Below are 17,239 nucleotides of genomic sequence, written 5' to 3'. Positions count from 1 at the left end.
TTTTTCTAAGAGCGGATGTAGTTGATTTTCATGGTACAGGTAAGATTTAAGGGGTTATGAAATAACTGCATGGTAAGAAGGAGAATGGAGACAATAGGTAGCAGTGTAAAGGGACTGGAATCTGGTCTTATTGAAGGAGAGAATTAGCCTGGTGTCTAAGGTAACAAGTGGGTTTAATGCTATTTTTAAATAGGAAAGACCTACTTAGACCTGTTTAAGAGATAATGAAATGAGACACTAGGAAATGAAAGATCGAAAATTATGGAGTTTGAGAGTTAAGTCACAGAGGCAGAACAAAATGGTATCTCTGGCAAAGTTGGGATGGATAGGAGCCAAGTTGTGGGTGTAGAAAGTATGAAAGACAGAAGGTTGTGGGTGGGGAGCAGATGGTAGGCACCTTTTAAAGCCAGAGGAGGAGGAGAACTTACAGAACAAAAATTAAAAAGGGAAGGATTAGATTCACTGGTGGGAGGGGAAAGCACAGGCAGCAGATGCTGCTTTACCCACAGATGTGGGGGATTCCTGCCTGCCAGACCCCAGGGTTCCAGGTAAAAGCAACCTATTTGCTGGATGATTCATCCATGTGGTCATTGATTAATTCAACAAATATTTACTGAGCATCTATTTTATCTCGCACATTTCTGTCACTCTGGATGAACTGAGACATGAAATAGAATGGAAGGCTATAGCCTTATACCAAACGCACATATGTGAGAGTTCAGAGGATGAATACGTGATGGTGACCAGGGGTTATAAAGGGTGTGACGAATGGTTTGCTCCTCAGTGTGGCTTGTGCCTCAGCAAGAGATGGTTTTAGAAAACAGTAGTAGAAATAGTCCAGAGTGTTTGAAATTGGCAGAGGTGACCTGTGCTGATACCACTATGGGGTTCTGGAGCTTGATAAGGAAGCAGTATCTGAAGAAAGAAAGATCTGGGGGTTACCATGGAGGCTGTAGGCGTGTTCTGGGAAGAGCTGAGATTTACTTTAGTTTCAGTGGTGCTGCAAAAAAATATACATAGTAGTGACAGGATGGGTCAGGGAATGGACTCAGAGCAGTACAGAGTTGACAGTGAAGGAGAAAATTCTGCATAGAGGCAGTGGCCAAGGATGACTTGAACAGGAGGAAGGAAGGAGTTGTTGGCCTCACTCTTCCAAGAGGGATGTTGCTAACATTTTCATTATAGAAAACTTCAATTAGACACAAAATATAATAGTATAGTAAACTCCCTTGTACCCTTTCAATTTCAACAATTAGCAATACTTTGCTCATTTTCTTCAGAAACCCCTGCCCCTTCATTTGAGTATTTTAAAGCAAATCCCAGACTTAGTATCTTTTGACTTGTCAGTATGTATCTCTTAACTGAAAAGAATTTTTTCTTCCTTTTACATATAACCATAATGCCACTATCACAACCAATTAAATTTAAAATAATTTTATAAAGTTGTTTTTCACAATAGCAGACAGAAACATTTGCCAGGGGTTCCAAATAAAAACATGGGTGACTTAGGAAGGCTGCCAAGAAATAACGCTGCAGGTAACAAAATTAGTTCCTTAGATGGTGCCATTAAAAATTATACTCTAGGGAAGTGGATGTAGCTCAACTGACAGAGCTTCTACCTACCATATGGGAGGGTACAGGGTTGATACCCAGGCCTTCTGACCCATGTGGTGAGCTGGCCCACACGCAAAGCTGCCATGCAAGGAGTGCCATGCCACGCGGGGACGCCCCTGTGTGGGGGTGCACCACGCGCAAGAAGTGGGCTGCAAGGAGAGCTGCCCCACGTGAAAAACCGCAGCTCGCTCAGGAGTGGCGCTGCACACACGGAGAGCTGGTGCAGCAAGATGACCTAACAACAAAAAAAAAAGAGGTGTAATTTCTCAGTGCCACCAAGGGTGCAAGTGGACACAGAAGAACACACAGAGAGGAGACACAGACGGGTGCGGGAGAAATAAATCTTTTAAAAAATAAAAATTATACTCTAAAAGACATAATGTTCATGACATATATTATAACATTTTTGTTTTAACATATATAATCTCCGTATCTAGCATGTAAAGGTATGAAGATACAGATATTGGTGTGAGAGTGAGGTGGGGAGAGAAGGCCAAATAACAAATCTGGAGATTTCTGAGCGGTGGGTCAAGTGTTCATTTTTCGCTTTTCTTGCCTTATGGTTTTAAGGAGTAGGGCGTCCTGGGCGGGGAGGTGGCAGGGAGGGTGTTGGGGAAAGGATCGTGGCCTCTCCGATGGAACTCAATTAATAGGAGTGAAATACCTTTTTTGAGTGGTTTATTTTTCTTCAATTTCACAGCCCACAGATCAGAAATGCAGACGAAAACACAGTAGGCGCAGGAAAAAGAAAACATGCTAAATGAATAAAATCTAGGGAAAGAGGATGAAAGCTTTACTGGGACACATATCGTTCGGTTAGCAAGAGAAGTTACAGGGAAAGGTTCAGCGTAGCCTGCCCTCCGGTAAAGAGAACCACCTACGCAAGCCTCCACGGCCCCCCCGGTACCGCAGCGCTCCAGGCAACTCTTATTCCCCCGCCGGAAGCCGAAGCGTCACGGAGGTTCTCAGTGGCTGCCGGGAATCCGCCTTAAGACTTCTGGGAAATGTAGTCTGGGCACTGTGCGATTGCGCGCCTCGGAGGTTTCTGGGAACTGTAGTTCTCAGTCGTAGATTGCGCGCTCGACTGGTCAGTCACCGCGCGGGGGCTCGGAGCGTGTCCCGCAGTGTCCTTCCGAGGCCGCCTGAGCCTGAGGAGGAGAGACCCGAGGCCCGGCGCCCTCTCCCCTGGTACTGAAGGGGGTGATGGACGCAGGCCTGTCACCCATTATGAGTTCCATAACTGCAGCGCCTGAATTCGAGGACTGGAGAAAAGGCTGTGTAGACCCAGGTGCTCGAAAAGCAAGTGGCGGTGTACGGAAGTTTCTGTATCTGAAACTACGTTTGGAGCCTTTGCTGGACAGTAGGAACAGGCGTAGTGCGGAGCCTCGGGTGTGAGCAGAACTGCCCGGGCGGGAGTAGGACCGAGGGTCTGAGACGACCGCGTCCCCGGCAGTCTGCCTGTCAAGTATTATTTCTTTGGAAAATAGGTTTCAAGTTGCTGAATTTTGGAATTCAACTTGTTGGTGAAAGGGAGATGCTTAGTTTCTTTTGTTTTGTTTTGTTTTGTTTCATTTTAGTGTGGCAGTAAGGCCCAGAGAGATTAAGTTATTCATTTGTTTAATACTCTTTCTAGGAAACAAATCTTGACCCGGAAGAACAAACCAAGAGTCACATGAAGGAACATATCTTAAAGCCGTATTTTGATTGCCTTCCCAGGGAAGATTTAGGACTAAGGTAAAACCGCAAAATACCCTGTGAGTATCAAAAAGGTGGTGAGGGTGGAATTTTTGTTTGTTTCGAAGCCTCAGAGAAGGATAGGGATTACAGAAAGATGAGATTCAAAGGGAGAAGAAATCAAGTTTCAAAGGCTGAAAAGCAGAAAACGGACTTATCGGAAGAAAAATCTTACAGGAAAAGGAACGTCTCTTTTTGCTTCTGGGTGGGGTGTCAGCGGAATACGTGGGAATAAGGTCACCCTCACGTCAGGTCATCCAGGTCACTCCTTTAGGCTCTGCTGTGTGTGCCAGGCTCTCTGAAATGCTTGCATTGCCTTCTCCAATGATTTGGGAAACGGGACAGTATAATTAACAAACATTGTTAGAGTTCGCGTCTCACATATGCATGCCCTTCTAGGGTGGGCTCACGTCTCAGATTGCCGGGATCGAGCTCTGCTGCTGCCACGTTCTTGCTGTGTAACTTTAAGTTGTTTAACTCTCTTCCTCAGTTTCTTCAATCTTAAAATAGGCAAAATAGTATCATGAAAGTTGTCCTAGGATTTTGTAAGGATTAACTGAGTTAATTCATTTAGAACTTTCCATCAGTGGCTATGGAAAAACAATGTCAACCTCAGTGTTATAGTAGTTATTAAATTAGAGGCTCTGAGCATTTTTGCTCTTTGACTTTTTTCATGTTTTAAGTTTTTTTAAAGAGGGGTCCTCTGGGACAAGTGGGAATAAAGGGAAAAAAGAGACTCTGCCCAAATGACTACGTAATTGTGTCCAGGGCTTAAGTGGCATTGTTGGGGCTAGCAGCTTCATCTAATGGGTAATTCTTTTTACCATCACCAGGTGATCTCCCTGGAGAATATGCTTCTAATTTGTTAATGAAACTTTGACAGAACTCCTGCAATATGATTCTTTTCACACCATAGAGTCAGGTGAGGGGTTAAGAATTCAGGCAGTCCTCTATTTATAATAAACAATTTGACCTTTATGTGGGCAGCATAATATTTTGAATCTTAAGTTGTTATTTACCTGTTTCAAAACATCTAAGGAGAAAGTTAAAGAATTATTTTCATTCATATTTGTATGCAATTATGGGCAGAAATCCCTATGGAAAGGTATAATGTTGGCAAATTGCTTTATCTCCCTCCAAAGCAAATGGTGCCCCAGTCCAAACCTTGCTGACTTTAAAATGGCAGCTAGAGAAGCAGACTCCACTGAGAAGAAAATGTTGGGTTCTGACGTCCATGACTCAAAATACATTTTCCTACAATATTATAAATGATGGTGATGTGAGTCAAAGGCATCAGGTGTAATATCCATTATGTAAGCTTTTAGAATTTGACCTAGCATCCTAGCTGCCACGTATTATTTCCTTGGAAAATAATTTTCAAGTTGCTTAATTTTGGAATTTAACTTATTAGTGAAAGGGACATGTTTAGTTTGTTTTGTTTTGTTTTTTCATTTTAGTGTGGCAGCGAGTAAGGCCCAGAGAGATTCAGTTATTCATTTATTTAATACTATTTCTTGAACAACTACTGTGTGCCAAGCATCGTTTTTGGAACTGGGTTTACAGAGGTGAACAAAACAGACTAATGGCCTACCTTATGTAGGATTTGGCTAGGAAGACAGACATTAATCAAATAATCACAAAATCTGGAAACTGTGAAGGAGCTGTGAGTGCAAAATGACCTCGTCTGGGAGGTCACAGAAAGCTCCCCAATATGTGAGTTGAGAGCAAAAGGATGAGGAGCACTTAGTAGGTAAAGAAAAGAAGGAAAGGTTTTTCAGGCGGAAGGCCTGAGACAGGTGAGTATACGCCATCTCTGGCATCTCTGCGCTCATAAGAAGGCCAGCGTGGCAGGAGCACAGAGGTCTGGGAGATTAGTAGGGTAGCAGAACCTTGTAGGCCACGTTGATCTTTATTCAGATTGAGAACTGATTTTAATTCCAGTCCTAGTGAAAATAGACGTAAGAGAGGAGTGTTGCGCTCATCTCTGATGTTGGTGGGGAGGACAAATCATTTGGACAGTGGGCATTTTCATCTCCTCCATCTGTTTTGTTCTTTCCCTCCAGTTTTGCCTCTTTGGAACTCTCCCCTTCCATGAAGTGGAGCACAGAGCAAGGAAAGGCTACCATTCTCTTGCTGGCAGAGACCTAGGTGAGGTCAAGTTTCTCCTCTTTCCCAAATCCCACCTGGATTTCTAGAGTGTGAACACATTTCTTTCCCTTGTCCTGGATCATCTTTGCCTCCTATATCCCCTCTAAGGACAGATTTTTTCAAGGTGGCCTGGGAGCATTAGTGAAGGAGATGGGAGTCAAGGGAAATGTTCAGATTTCAAGCTGAGGCAATGGTTGTGCCATTAAAAGATAAGATCAGACGGGGATGTGGGTTTAATGGGAAGAACAAAGGGAGTTAGCAATAGTAAATGTTATGAAGGAATAAAGAAGGTAATGATGGAGAAAGATTACAGTATGCCAACTTGGGGGGCTATTTGTTAACATTCTCCTTTGATAAAGAGAGGGATGAGATTAGGTTGAGAAAAAAATCATGTGATGAGGAAGAAATAATTTGCCATTTATTTGGGAAGCTTTACATATTTGAGGGTGCAATTAGAGACATTGGAGATAAGAGGAAATCATGGACATATATGGACTTAGAAATAAGGGAAACTTCTTGAAGATGAGGGAAAGAATAGAGGATACACTGAATATATTGAATACATTGAATAGTGAATAGGAATTGTTCATCTGGGGTTTATGGACTCCATGCAGTTGAAAGCACAATTTTGTATATATGTGCAATTTGTACAAGAGTTATGTGACCCAATAAAGGTTAAGGGCCCTGTTACAGAGATTAATAAAGGAAATTATTTTAGTTATTTAAAAATATTTTTAAGATATTTAAGAAGGAACTCACAGTACTTGGCTTTAATCTTAGTAAAATAAAGAGAAGAGATGAACAATCAGTTTTAAACTAGAAAGAGAACTTAGCTATTTGGGTATAGTCAAAATAACTTCTGGAGAGAAGGAAGGAGGGACTTTACGTGTACTTTTATCGTTGATTTCTTCAGCTAGATGTGGTTACATCTTTATTAACATTTTATTAACCTTTATAATATTTTGAATGTCCTGAATGTTTCTTAATATTTTAAAAAGTGTATTGGGGAACCAGTGGGCAAGGAGGTATTGTGGACTTACACACTTCATGAAAAGCCCCTCTTCCCCAGCTCAGATTTTCATGAGAATGACTAACAATATAAAGAGATAGGGGGAAGCGGCCCTGGCTCAATCAGCTGGGCTCCCGTCTACCATACGGGAGGCCCTGGGTTTGCTCCCTGGGCCTCCTTGTGAAGGCAGGCTTGCCCGCACGCTGTGGAGTGCCACCCGCCCGCAGGAGCTGCGGAGTGCCGCCCAGCCTGCAAGAGCTAGGAGTGTCTACTCAGCAAGGTGACCCAACAAAAAGGGAGACAAGTAAAAACGCAGAAGAGCACACAGCAAATGGACACAGAGAGCAGACAGCAAGCAAGCCGCAAGATGGGGGCGATTAAATAAATAAATAATAAAATACACAGAAGAACGCACAGTGAATGGACACAGAAAGCAGATGGCAAGCAAAAAAAAAAAAAAAGCCGCAAGGGGGGCATAAAAAAAAGGGGGCAACCTGAGAAGTGCTTTAGGAAGAATGCTGTTGCTATGCCAGAAAACCTGGAGGAATTACTGCTGGATTGTTTAAGGGATTGGATTAAAGGAAACACTGCTGACTCAAAATTTAGCCTCTTAGAAAAGAGCAATGTGCTTGGGAAGGAAGTGAAAGAGATCTGATAAACTCCACTAACATTCTAATTAAGAGTGGGGAAGACATCTCAAGGCAGGTGAATACTGATAAGCAAAAGTTCAGATTGGCAATAGACTTTCCTCCTAATGCAAGCAGCTTTAATGAAGAGGAAGCCCATATAATATAGTAGGCCTTCCTCTTAGGGTAGGTAGTCCTAAAAAGCAAAATGCCAATGGGGTGGAAGGAATTGCCCCAGAAATGGACAGCCAAAGCAAGCAATCAGTGTGTTGGCAGGACTTCCTTTCAGAAAATTGGTGAGCTCCAACAAGCAGACGGGTTTTTGATGGTGCTTCTTCTCAACTGGGTAGTCCCAACAAGAACTCTGCTGCACTGGGACTTCCTCCCAGAGAACCAGCCATTCCAGCAGGCACAGTGATAAGTAAGCAGTAAATAAGTGTTAGACATACACACACACTCTCTCCATAATTGTCCATGGAAGTTTACAGAAATACCTTAGTTTTAAAAGAATTTTTAGCAAAATAATCATTACATAATTTTAAAAGCCAAACAGTACTGTTAGGTTTATAAGGAAAAGTTATCCTTGTGTGTATTAGTCAGCCAAAGGGGTGCTGATGCAAAATACCAGAAATTGGTTGGTTTTTATAAAGGGTATTTATTTAGGGTAGGAGATTACAAATACCAGGTCATAAAGCATAAGTTACTTCCCTCACCAAAGTCTATTTTCATGTGTTACAGCAAGATGGCTGCCAACAGTCTTAGGGTTCAGGCTTCCTGGGTTCCTCCCTTCCAGGTCTTCTCTCTGGGCTCAGGTCCTCTGTTTTCTCTACAAGGTCAGCTGTAGTCTATGAGGCTCTGTAGGCTTGCTTCTCTCCACAAGGTCAGCTGTAGACTATTAGGCAAATGGCTGTCTCTCTCCCTGGAGTTTCTGCTGTGTCTAAGGAACTATCTCTGTTCCTGTGTTTTTCTCCTGGCTCCAGTTTAAGGCTTCAGCATCAAATGTGGGATAGCCTCCTCCTCAGTAGGGGCCAGCCCTGGCGGAAGGTAGACGCGTAACCTGGAGCCAGTGGTCAAGGGAAGGGCTGGTACGGGCGCAAGCCCTCAGCCTGCCCAGGCCCACTACGAGACGGCCGGTACGGATGCCACGTCCTCGGGCCGTTGGTATGCAGCGCTCCAAAGCCCGCCCAGTCATCTAGGCTACGCCCACTGTTCCCGCCAAAAGGCAACATCCGGACGGCTCCCCCTCTTCCCGCCTCCCCTCGCTGTGACGCCATTCCCGCCCCTTCCCGTACCCCCCCTCCTAGCAGTTCCGTGTTGCTCCTTACCAATCCTCATCGAAAGTCTCCCCAGCACGCCTTATACGGCATCCCAGCAAGAACCCTGCCTGCCCCTCCACCACAGCCCTATATAATCTCTGTACATTCCCCAATAAACGGCTCTGTTACAGCTCCACAAGGGTGTCTCGTCTCCTTCGTCCCCGCCGCCCTCCACACCTTGCACACCTCCTCCCGAGACTCGGCCAAGTCTCCCGCCTCGCCCTCGCCTCCGGGAAGAGTCGCCTGGCCCACGGCCGCCCGTCCCTCGGCCAGGCTCAGACCGCCGCTGCCACAATCAAACATTCCACATTAAAACTCCAACATCAAAACCCCCCAGCATCAAAAAGCTTCAACTCTCCTTTTTTGCATTATATCTGTGAGTCCCAACCACCAAGGGGTGAGGACTCAACACCCTAATGAAGTGGCCCAATCAAAGCCCTTATCATAACTTAATCATGCCCAGGTACAGACCAGATTACAAACATAATCCAGTATCTATTTTTGGAATTCATAACTGTATCAAACTACTATACTGTGTTTAAAACCTGTTCTCCAAAGAAACTAATTTTTAAGTCTTTTGGCTGTTTATTTTGGTATTTCCATGTTTCTGAGAAAAATGTTTATATAATGATCTTTCTTGATTTTTCAAATTTAGAACTTAATGACTTTGCCAGTGTCTCTCCTCTCAACTGTGCCATGTACCTCTTCTCCCCCACCTTTCCAATAGAGTGCTATTACAGGGTTTGGCTAAATCAGGTTTTTTGTTTTTTTAATTTTTTAATTAGAGAAGTTGTGGGTTTATATAGAACAATCATGTGTAAAATACAGCATGCCCATATACTACCCTATTATTAACACCTTACATTGGTGTGGTTTATTTGTTATAGCTAATGAAAGCACATTTTTATAATTGTAATATTAACTGAGTCCATGGTTTAACTTAGGGTTTACTGTTCGTGTAGTGCAGTTTCATGGATTTTTTAAAAATTTTTGTTCTGTTCCAATATGTATTGTATTCTCTTCTTCTAACCACATTCAGATATATTATTTCTTTCTTTCTTTCTTCTCTGAGGTGCTGGGGCTGGGGATTGAACCCAGGGCTCAACGTACTGAGCCACGTCAGCTCCCAGATATATGTTTCAGAGCTGTTAATTACATTTGCAGTGTAATTAACACAATCCACTACCAAACATTTCCATAGTTCCTAGTAGAAATTTATATTTTAAGCCTTAATTCCCTATTTCCTGTCCCCACTCCAGCCCATGGTAACCTGTGTTCTAGATTCTGACTCTGTGTGTTTGCTTATTCTAATTATTTCATGTCAGTGAGATCATTCAATATTTGTCTGTGTCTGACTTATTTCATTCAGTGTGATGTCTTCAAGGTTCATCCATGTTGCAGGTATCAGGACTTCATTCCTTTTAAATAATATTCCATTGTTGCCACATTTTGTTTACCCATTCATTAGATGTTGGACACGTGGGTTGCTTCCATCTTTTGGCCATTGGGAATAATGCTAAAATACATTTTTTTTTCCGCTACAGTACATTTTGATGCTTCTTTTATGAAGCTGAATTTTGTTCACAGCCGAGCCACATAGTAACCTATGATTCATTTTCTTTTCTTGTATGAATTTTTGTTTTTCCTCAAGGTAGTTATTGCCTTTTTGCTTGCTAAACTCTCTGTGTACTAATTCCCTAATTTACCAGTAGATCTGTAAAATCTCTCTCAAGGTCAAATATATCATATATAAATGCTTAATTGTTTGGAGTGATGAGAAAGTTTTGGTAGTAGATGATATTGATGGTAGCACAGCATTGACAAGGTAATTAACACCACTGAGTTATATATTTGAAAGTGGTTAAAATGGGAAATTTTATGTGATATATATATAAATATAGATATAGATATGTATGTAACCACAATAAAAATTTTAAAAAATACAAAAACAACAGCACATCAGGTAGTATATCAGTTCAATTGTTTTTCCTTGGTGATGTCCTTTCTAGTGTCTTCCTTCTCCTGCCATCTGGCCTGACTGCCCTTTAGACCAGCTACGTAGTTAGCATTGTGGGATGGGTCTCAATCCTGTTTTTCCTTAAAGCTTTGAATGCTGTGGCAGTTTGAAATTATTTTATGAATTCCAAAAAGAGAAATATTATGTTTGTAAACTCATCTATTCCTCTGGGTGTGATACCCTTTGATTACGTTAAATTCAGTTGAGGGGCCTTTTACTAGATTACTTGATAAGATTGCTTTAGGGTTTTTGATTGGACAGTGTCAGTGAGGTGTGACTCAGGCTGAGTCCCTGCCCCCTTGCTGGGAATGATATAAATGGACTCACACAGACACAGAAAAAAGAAAACTGGCATATTTGATTCTGCATCTACAGTGTAGCAAAGAGGATCGCTTAATCATGATGCCTCAAAAGGCTGGGCCCACACAGAAGCTCAAGAGGAGATGGGAGCCCATAGAGATGGCTAAAACCTCAGCAGCGATCTGCGACCATCTTGCATTACCACATGGCAACACGCCAGGATCAACAGTAGCTGACTTGATGAGGAAGCATCACAGCCTTGGAACTGTAAGATTTTACCCCAAATAAATTCCCTTTGTAAAAGCCAACACATTTTCTGGTACTTTGCATCGGCAGCCCTCTGGCAAACTAAAACAAATACTATCAGCATTATTTTATAGTTTGGTCCTGTCCTCTCTCATTTTTTTTTTTAAAGATTTATTTATTTATTTCTCCCCCTTACCTCCATTGTCTGCTCTCTGTGTCCATTCACTGTGTGTTCTTCTGTGTCTGCTTTGTATCCTCATTAGGAGGCTTCAGGAACCGATCCCAGGACCTTCTGGAGTGGGAGAGAGGGGATCATTCTCTTGAGCCACCTCAGCTCCCTGACCCACTGCATCTCTTATTCTCTCTCCTCTTTCTCTTCTTGTTGCGTCATCTTGCTGCCGCAGCTCTCCGCTTGGGCCAGCACTCCTGTGTGGGGCAATGCTCTTTGCAGGCTGGCACTCTGTGTGGGCCAGCTCGCCACATGGGGCAGCGTGCCTTCACCAGGAGGCCCTGGGCATCAAACCCTGGACCTCCTGTGTGGTAGACAGGAGCCCAGTTGCTTGAGCCTCATCCGCTTCCCCTCTCTCATTTTTGACAACTTCATGCTTCATCCTATTGGTGCCATATATGACATTTCAGGAACAAGTAACATTCAAAGATGTGATTTTAGACTTCACCCAGGAGGCCTGACAACAACTGAACCTTGCTGAGATAGTTCAACAGAGATGTGATGCTTGAAAATTAGAGGAACCAGGTATTACTGGGTAGGAATGGCTTCTATAACTCATATTTCCTTTTCTAGGCTACTTGCTGCTCTCATTTCTAAAATGATAATTGTACCTTATTATTTTACACTACTCAATTTTTTTATATATGTATTCTCATATTGGATTCTGATAATCTCCTTGCTCATATTTTCCTGCTTATCTAATTTTTTATTTTACAATTTGTTTGAATTGGCATTCAGATCGATCCATATATTGTGACTGGTTGATGAGTCTTTAGATCTTTTCATCTATAGGGTCTTTTTCCATGTCTTTTATTTCCTTGCAATTTTTTTGTGGAAGAAACTTGATTATATGTCCTATAGAATTTCCCATAGTCTGGATTTTCTGATTGTACTTCCACAGTATCATTTCATACATTTATTTTGTCCCTTGTGTTTCCTATAAATTGACATTTAGATTCAAGAGGCTTGGTCAGATTTATATTCTTTTTTTTTTTGGTAAGGATACTTCATAGGTGGTCTTGAGTACTTCTGTCAGGAGGTACATACTGGTGATGCTGTCAGCCATTGTAACGTTTTTCTACATTCTGTTTTTCTTAATCTATTATTAGCTATGTCTATTTGCTTTTCTATTCCTTCTAGTTTAGTCATCATTTCTGAAAATTTTTCCTTAGTTTAGATGATTTCTCAAGATCTGTTGGCTCTTTTCAATTCTCCTATTTCTACAATCATATAATTGTTTGTTTTTCTAATGGTGGTTTATGTTATTTCACAGCTTTAATTATTTCCTCAATTTATTTTGCTCTTTCTGAAATATTAGGTCATAGTTTTCATTTGTAAATTTCTCTTTATTTTCCCATTAACAAGACTTCAGGTTTCCAAACTTGATATAATATAATTTTGGAGCAAGCGAAAGAGCCATGGATAGTGAAGAGAAAAATTTTAAAAGGCAACTTTTCAGGTGAACTAGCTACCCTAAATTCTCTTCATCATCCTTCCTTGATCTCAACTTATCATTACTCTGATGTATATCCTCTCATATTTTCCTCCTGTCTTAGAGAAAAAGACTTTTCTGTCCAGCTTTATTATCTTAACCTTGCCACTGTGTCCCATTACTTCTTGCCTCTTTCAAATCTCTCTGTATTTCCACTACTTCCACTTTCTTCTTCAGTTGTATCCTGACATCTTTAATCCTTCCCATCTAAATGAAATCTAGTGACAACTTCTTAGTTTTATGCTACTGAATATTCAAGCCTTATTTTAGTGATTCACAACTCTACCATATCTTGTAACCACCATTTTGTACAAATATTTTCTTTTTTTTTTTTAAAGATTTATTTATTTATTTAATTCCCCCCCCCCTCCCCTGGTTGTCTGTTCTTGGTGTCTATTTGCTGCGTCTTGTTTCTTTGTCCGAAATTCTGTTGTCGTCAGCGGCACGGGAAGTGTGGGCGGCGCCATTCCTGGGCAGGCTGCTCTTTCTTTTCACGCTGGGCGGCTTTCCTCACCGGCGCACTCCTTGCGTGTGGGGCTCCCTCACGCGGGGGACACCCTTGCTTGGCACGGCACTCCTTGCACGCATCAGCACTGCGCATGGGCCAGCTCCACACGGGTCAAGGAGGCCTGGGGCTTGAACCGCGGACCTCCCATGTGGTAGACGGACGCCCTAACCACTGGGCCAAAGTCCGTTTCCCTGTACAAATATTTTCTGACATCCTTTTTACTGTTTCAAAATGGAATAAATAAATTATATAACTTGTCTACCATATAATCAATGCAATGCTACAATATTAATATAAAGAATAAAAGGAAAGTAATTTATATTAAAAGTAAATGTTCTTTCAAGAAGTACTCCACAAATGATCTACTTCATTATTTATAAATTAATCCATATTTGCTTAAGGCTTCTGCAAAGTATTAGCCCAAATCTAGCCTTTATATTTAGTTCTATAAACCTAAATTAAATGCTGTAGTATTTTGTGGAATGTACTGTATATCAAGAAACAGAGAAAATTGTTTTAGCATGTCAGAGCCTTATTTGGTTAGCAGACTGTATGTGTTAATTCCTGTTTTTTTGTGTGTTTGGTCTCTCATTTACTTTATTTTTTAATACTTGTTTTTAAAAAGTCAATTATTTGATGCAAATGAAATTCCATTTATAAAATAAATCTGAAAAATAAAAAAAAGTGTTTGAGCACATAAATATGTTATCTGATATTTTCAATTATACATAAAATGACCAAACTGAGCAGACAGGTATAAATGCAGACTTTTGTAGCTGTATTGGTAACTCAAATATTACGAGCAGCATTGCTGCCATAATTTTCTGAAATGGAAACTCTACTATTAGTAAAGTTCTACACAACATAAAGTACAATATCAATTGTTATATTCCTGGAAAATTCAGTGTATATTAAAACTTTTAAGAATATTTGTGTCTCTGTATAAAATAGAGTAATATCCTAAGCTTGGGTAAATATACGTAGGTATTCCACCTATAATAGTATTTGTTGGGACATTCAAAAATTATCAGGAGTTGGACTATTTTTCGTTGTGCATTGTATGGTGTCTTGTTTCCCTGGCTCCTGTCCACTACATGTAAGAAGCACCTCCTCCTCTCAGCAACAAAAAAGTACCCACCTGTAATGGTTAGGCTAATGTGTCAACTCAGCCAGGTAATTGTGCCCAGCTGTTTGGTCAAGCAAGCACTGGGCTAACTGTACTAAGGGCATTTATGGGCTTTAGTCACCATTGACTTTGCTGCAGTGGTAAATCATAGATAGCCGATTACAATTACATCGATCAGGGAGATTGCCATCAGCAATGAGTGATGCTTTATGCAATCAGTTGAATGCCTTAAAAGGGGAAGTAATTCCAGCATTGAGAATTTCCCAGATTGTCTTTAGATAGCCAACATCTCCCAGAACTCATCAAGAACCTTCACTGGACTTTCATATCCGAGCCCCTGGTTGCAGCTTGCCTGCGGAACCTGGACTTGTGCATCCCTACAGTCGCATGAGAGACTCTTATAAAATTGCATACTATTGACAGATATCTCTTGTTGATTCTGTTTCCGTAGAGAACCCTGACTAATATACCACCCTTTGTCAGTTTCCAAAACACGACCCCCTCCCCCAGAGGCCAATACTGCTTGCAATCAGAACTTTGCTCTGTTTGATAATGTTCTTCATACTTTCTTCTGAAACAGGGGTTCTTACCTTTTTGTTCCACAACTCCTTTGCCAGTCAGGTGAAATGAATACTACTGTAATTTATTTGTTGCATACATTTATAAGTAAAGGAAATGCTAGATTTCAGTTAGAGGTCAGAGAAAATAAAGATAAGTTGATGTTTTTCAATTAAAGCTCACGGATCCCCTGAAATCTTTGTTAAGAACCCCTGTTCTAAAAACACTGTTCTCTTGTGTTGTGTAAGTTTTTCTGACTCTTCCCATTTCTGTGTTTTGCTTGTGCTTATTTACTGCTGTTTCCTTCTGTCAGAGACAACTTTGAGTATTTCTCAGGATTTTTTACACAGTTCCTCAGAAAGATCTCTCATTGCCTTATTATTTCAATCCATTCTAAGCTAATAAATCTCAGACCTTCATTGCTAACCTTCATTTCTCAGAATCAAGAAATTGGTTCTATTACAAATTCTAAAAAAGCATGCTAATTGGAAAATTGAAAGATTGGTGGTGATTAGGACTGCTGTGAAGTAAGAATTACTGATGTGTTGTGAAAATGTAAGATCTTAGGTTGAGGTGGTGATAGCAAGTGCTTTCAAAGACAATCTATTTGATGCTAAACTATTTCTGTCACTTGCTATTCATTTTTCTGATATTTTCTCTCATTCCTTGTTTCTATAGCCCTTTTGTTTGCTCACTTTTCTGTTAATTGCACATTAAATCTGAGTTCAGCTTATTCTTAATCCCATACTACAAAATCATATTTGAGATCTGACCAATTTTTTTTTCATTTTCGATTTCATTCTCATTCCTCCTTACTCTTACCAAAGCTCGTACATACATACACCTATACAGCACACATGCACACGTATTTCTCAGACTGGGAAACTTGGCCTACAATCATCTCAGAAGCAGGACATTTCTGACAAAGAATTACCCCAGGGGGCTTTAAAGAGAAGATTTACAACAAATCGTCCTTGGAACTAAATATTGGACAAAGCCTGGGAAGACAAGGAAAAATGAGACAGGAGAGAAACCATAAGAAAAATTTGAGACAAGTGATAGAAACTACTAGAATATCCTGACTATAGAGAGTGAACTTGGGTGGAAGTATGAGCTATATGAGCAGAGCTTCAAATAAAATTCAGGCATATTTATTATCAGAGAATCTCTATGTATGATAATTCTTTTAGTTCTAGAAAATTCAGTCTTTACCAAACATTAAAAATTCACACTGAAGAGAAATCCTATAATGTAATTTAGATGGAAAAACATTTGTATGAAACTCAGTCCTTAATGAACACCAAAAAATGCATACTGGGAAGCAGATGTGGCTCAGGCATCTGCCTCCCACATGAGAGGTCCCAGGTTCAGTTTAGTTCCCAGTGCCTCCTAAAGAAGACAAACAATGAGCAGACATTGAGCAGACATAGGGCAAAAACAACGAGCAGACAATGAGAAAAAAACCCAAAAACAAGGAGCAAATGGACAAGGGAGCCATTGTGGTGTGTGTGGGGGGATGCATACTGGAGAGAAATTCTGTACATGTACTAAGTGTGGGAAAACCTTCCATTGAACTTCCATTCTTATTGAATGTCAGAAAATTCACTCTGGAAAAAAAAACCTCTATAAATTTGATGACTGTGGGAAACAATCACTTACTGCACATCCTTTATTCAGTGAATTTATACTGAAGAGAAACTTTATGGATGTAATGAATGTAGGACATCTTTAAACCAAAGAATATACTTTATTCAACACCAGAAAACTCACACTGAAGATAAACCCTACAAATGTAATGAATGTGCAGCAATCTTTAGTCAAAGCAGATAATCCAGGAGCAGATAATTCATACAGGAGAGAAGCCCCATGAATGTACTAAATGTGGGAAAGCCTTTAGGTGGTGGTCAAACCTTAATCAGCATCAGAAATATTGAACTGGTAAGAGACCATATAAATGTAACGAATGTTGGAAAGCCTTTGACTATTGTTCATCTCTTGCATGGCATTAGAGAATTCATACTGGAGAAAAGTTCTGTGAATGTGTTGACTGGAAAAGCCTTCAGTGACTGTTCAACATGTGCAACAACGGAGAACTCATACTGGAGAAAAACTCTATAAATGTACTGAATGTGGGAAAACATTTAGCCAAACAAAATACCTTGTTCAACATCAGAGAATCCATACTGGAAAGAAACCTTAATAGTGTTACCAATGTGGAAAAGCTTTCAGCAGAAGGACCCAACTTATTCAGCATCAGAACACTCACAGGAGAGAAATCTTACAAATGCAAGGAATGTAGCAAAGCCTTTAGCTACA

At 40.7% G+C, this 17,239-nt stretch overlaps 1 long non-coding RNA gene across 2 annotated transcripts; it reads left to right on the top strand.

The window, feature by feature from the left end:
• The first annotated feature begins 2,686 nt into the window (after nt 1–2,686).
• Nucleotides 2,687–13,923, top strand: LOC101432272 (uncharacterized). Of its 2 annotated transcripts, none has more exons than XR_011647078.1 (4): nt 2,687–2,902; nt 3,248–3,368; nt 5,412–5,496; nt 10,840–13,923. It is a non-coding gene; the product is annotated as an uncharacterized lncRNA (long non-coding RNA). The 2 variants fall into 2 exon arrangements; XR_001117769.4 differs by lacking the exon at nt 10,840–13,923 and adding an exon at nt 8,112–8,586.
• Nucleotides 13,924–17,239: the final 3,316 nt, after the last annotated feature.

The sequence above is a fragment of the Dasypus novemcinctus genome, chromosome 22, assembly GCF_030445035.2.
Source record: "Dasypus novemcinctus isolate mDasNov1 chromosome 22, mDasNov1.1.hap2, whole genome shotgun sequence".
Lineage (NCBI taxonomy): Eukaryota > Metazoa > Chordata > Mammalia > Cingulata > Dasypodidae > Dasypus > Dasypus novemcinctus.
Note: the sequence above shows the minus strand (reverse complement) of the source record. Positions and strands in the feature narration are given on the sequence as shown.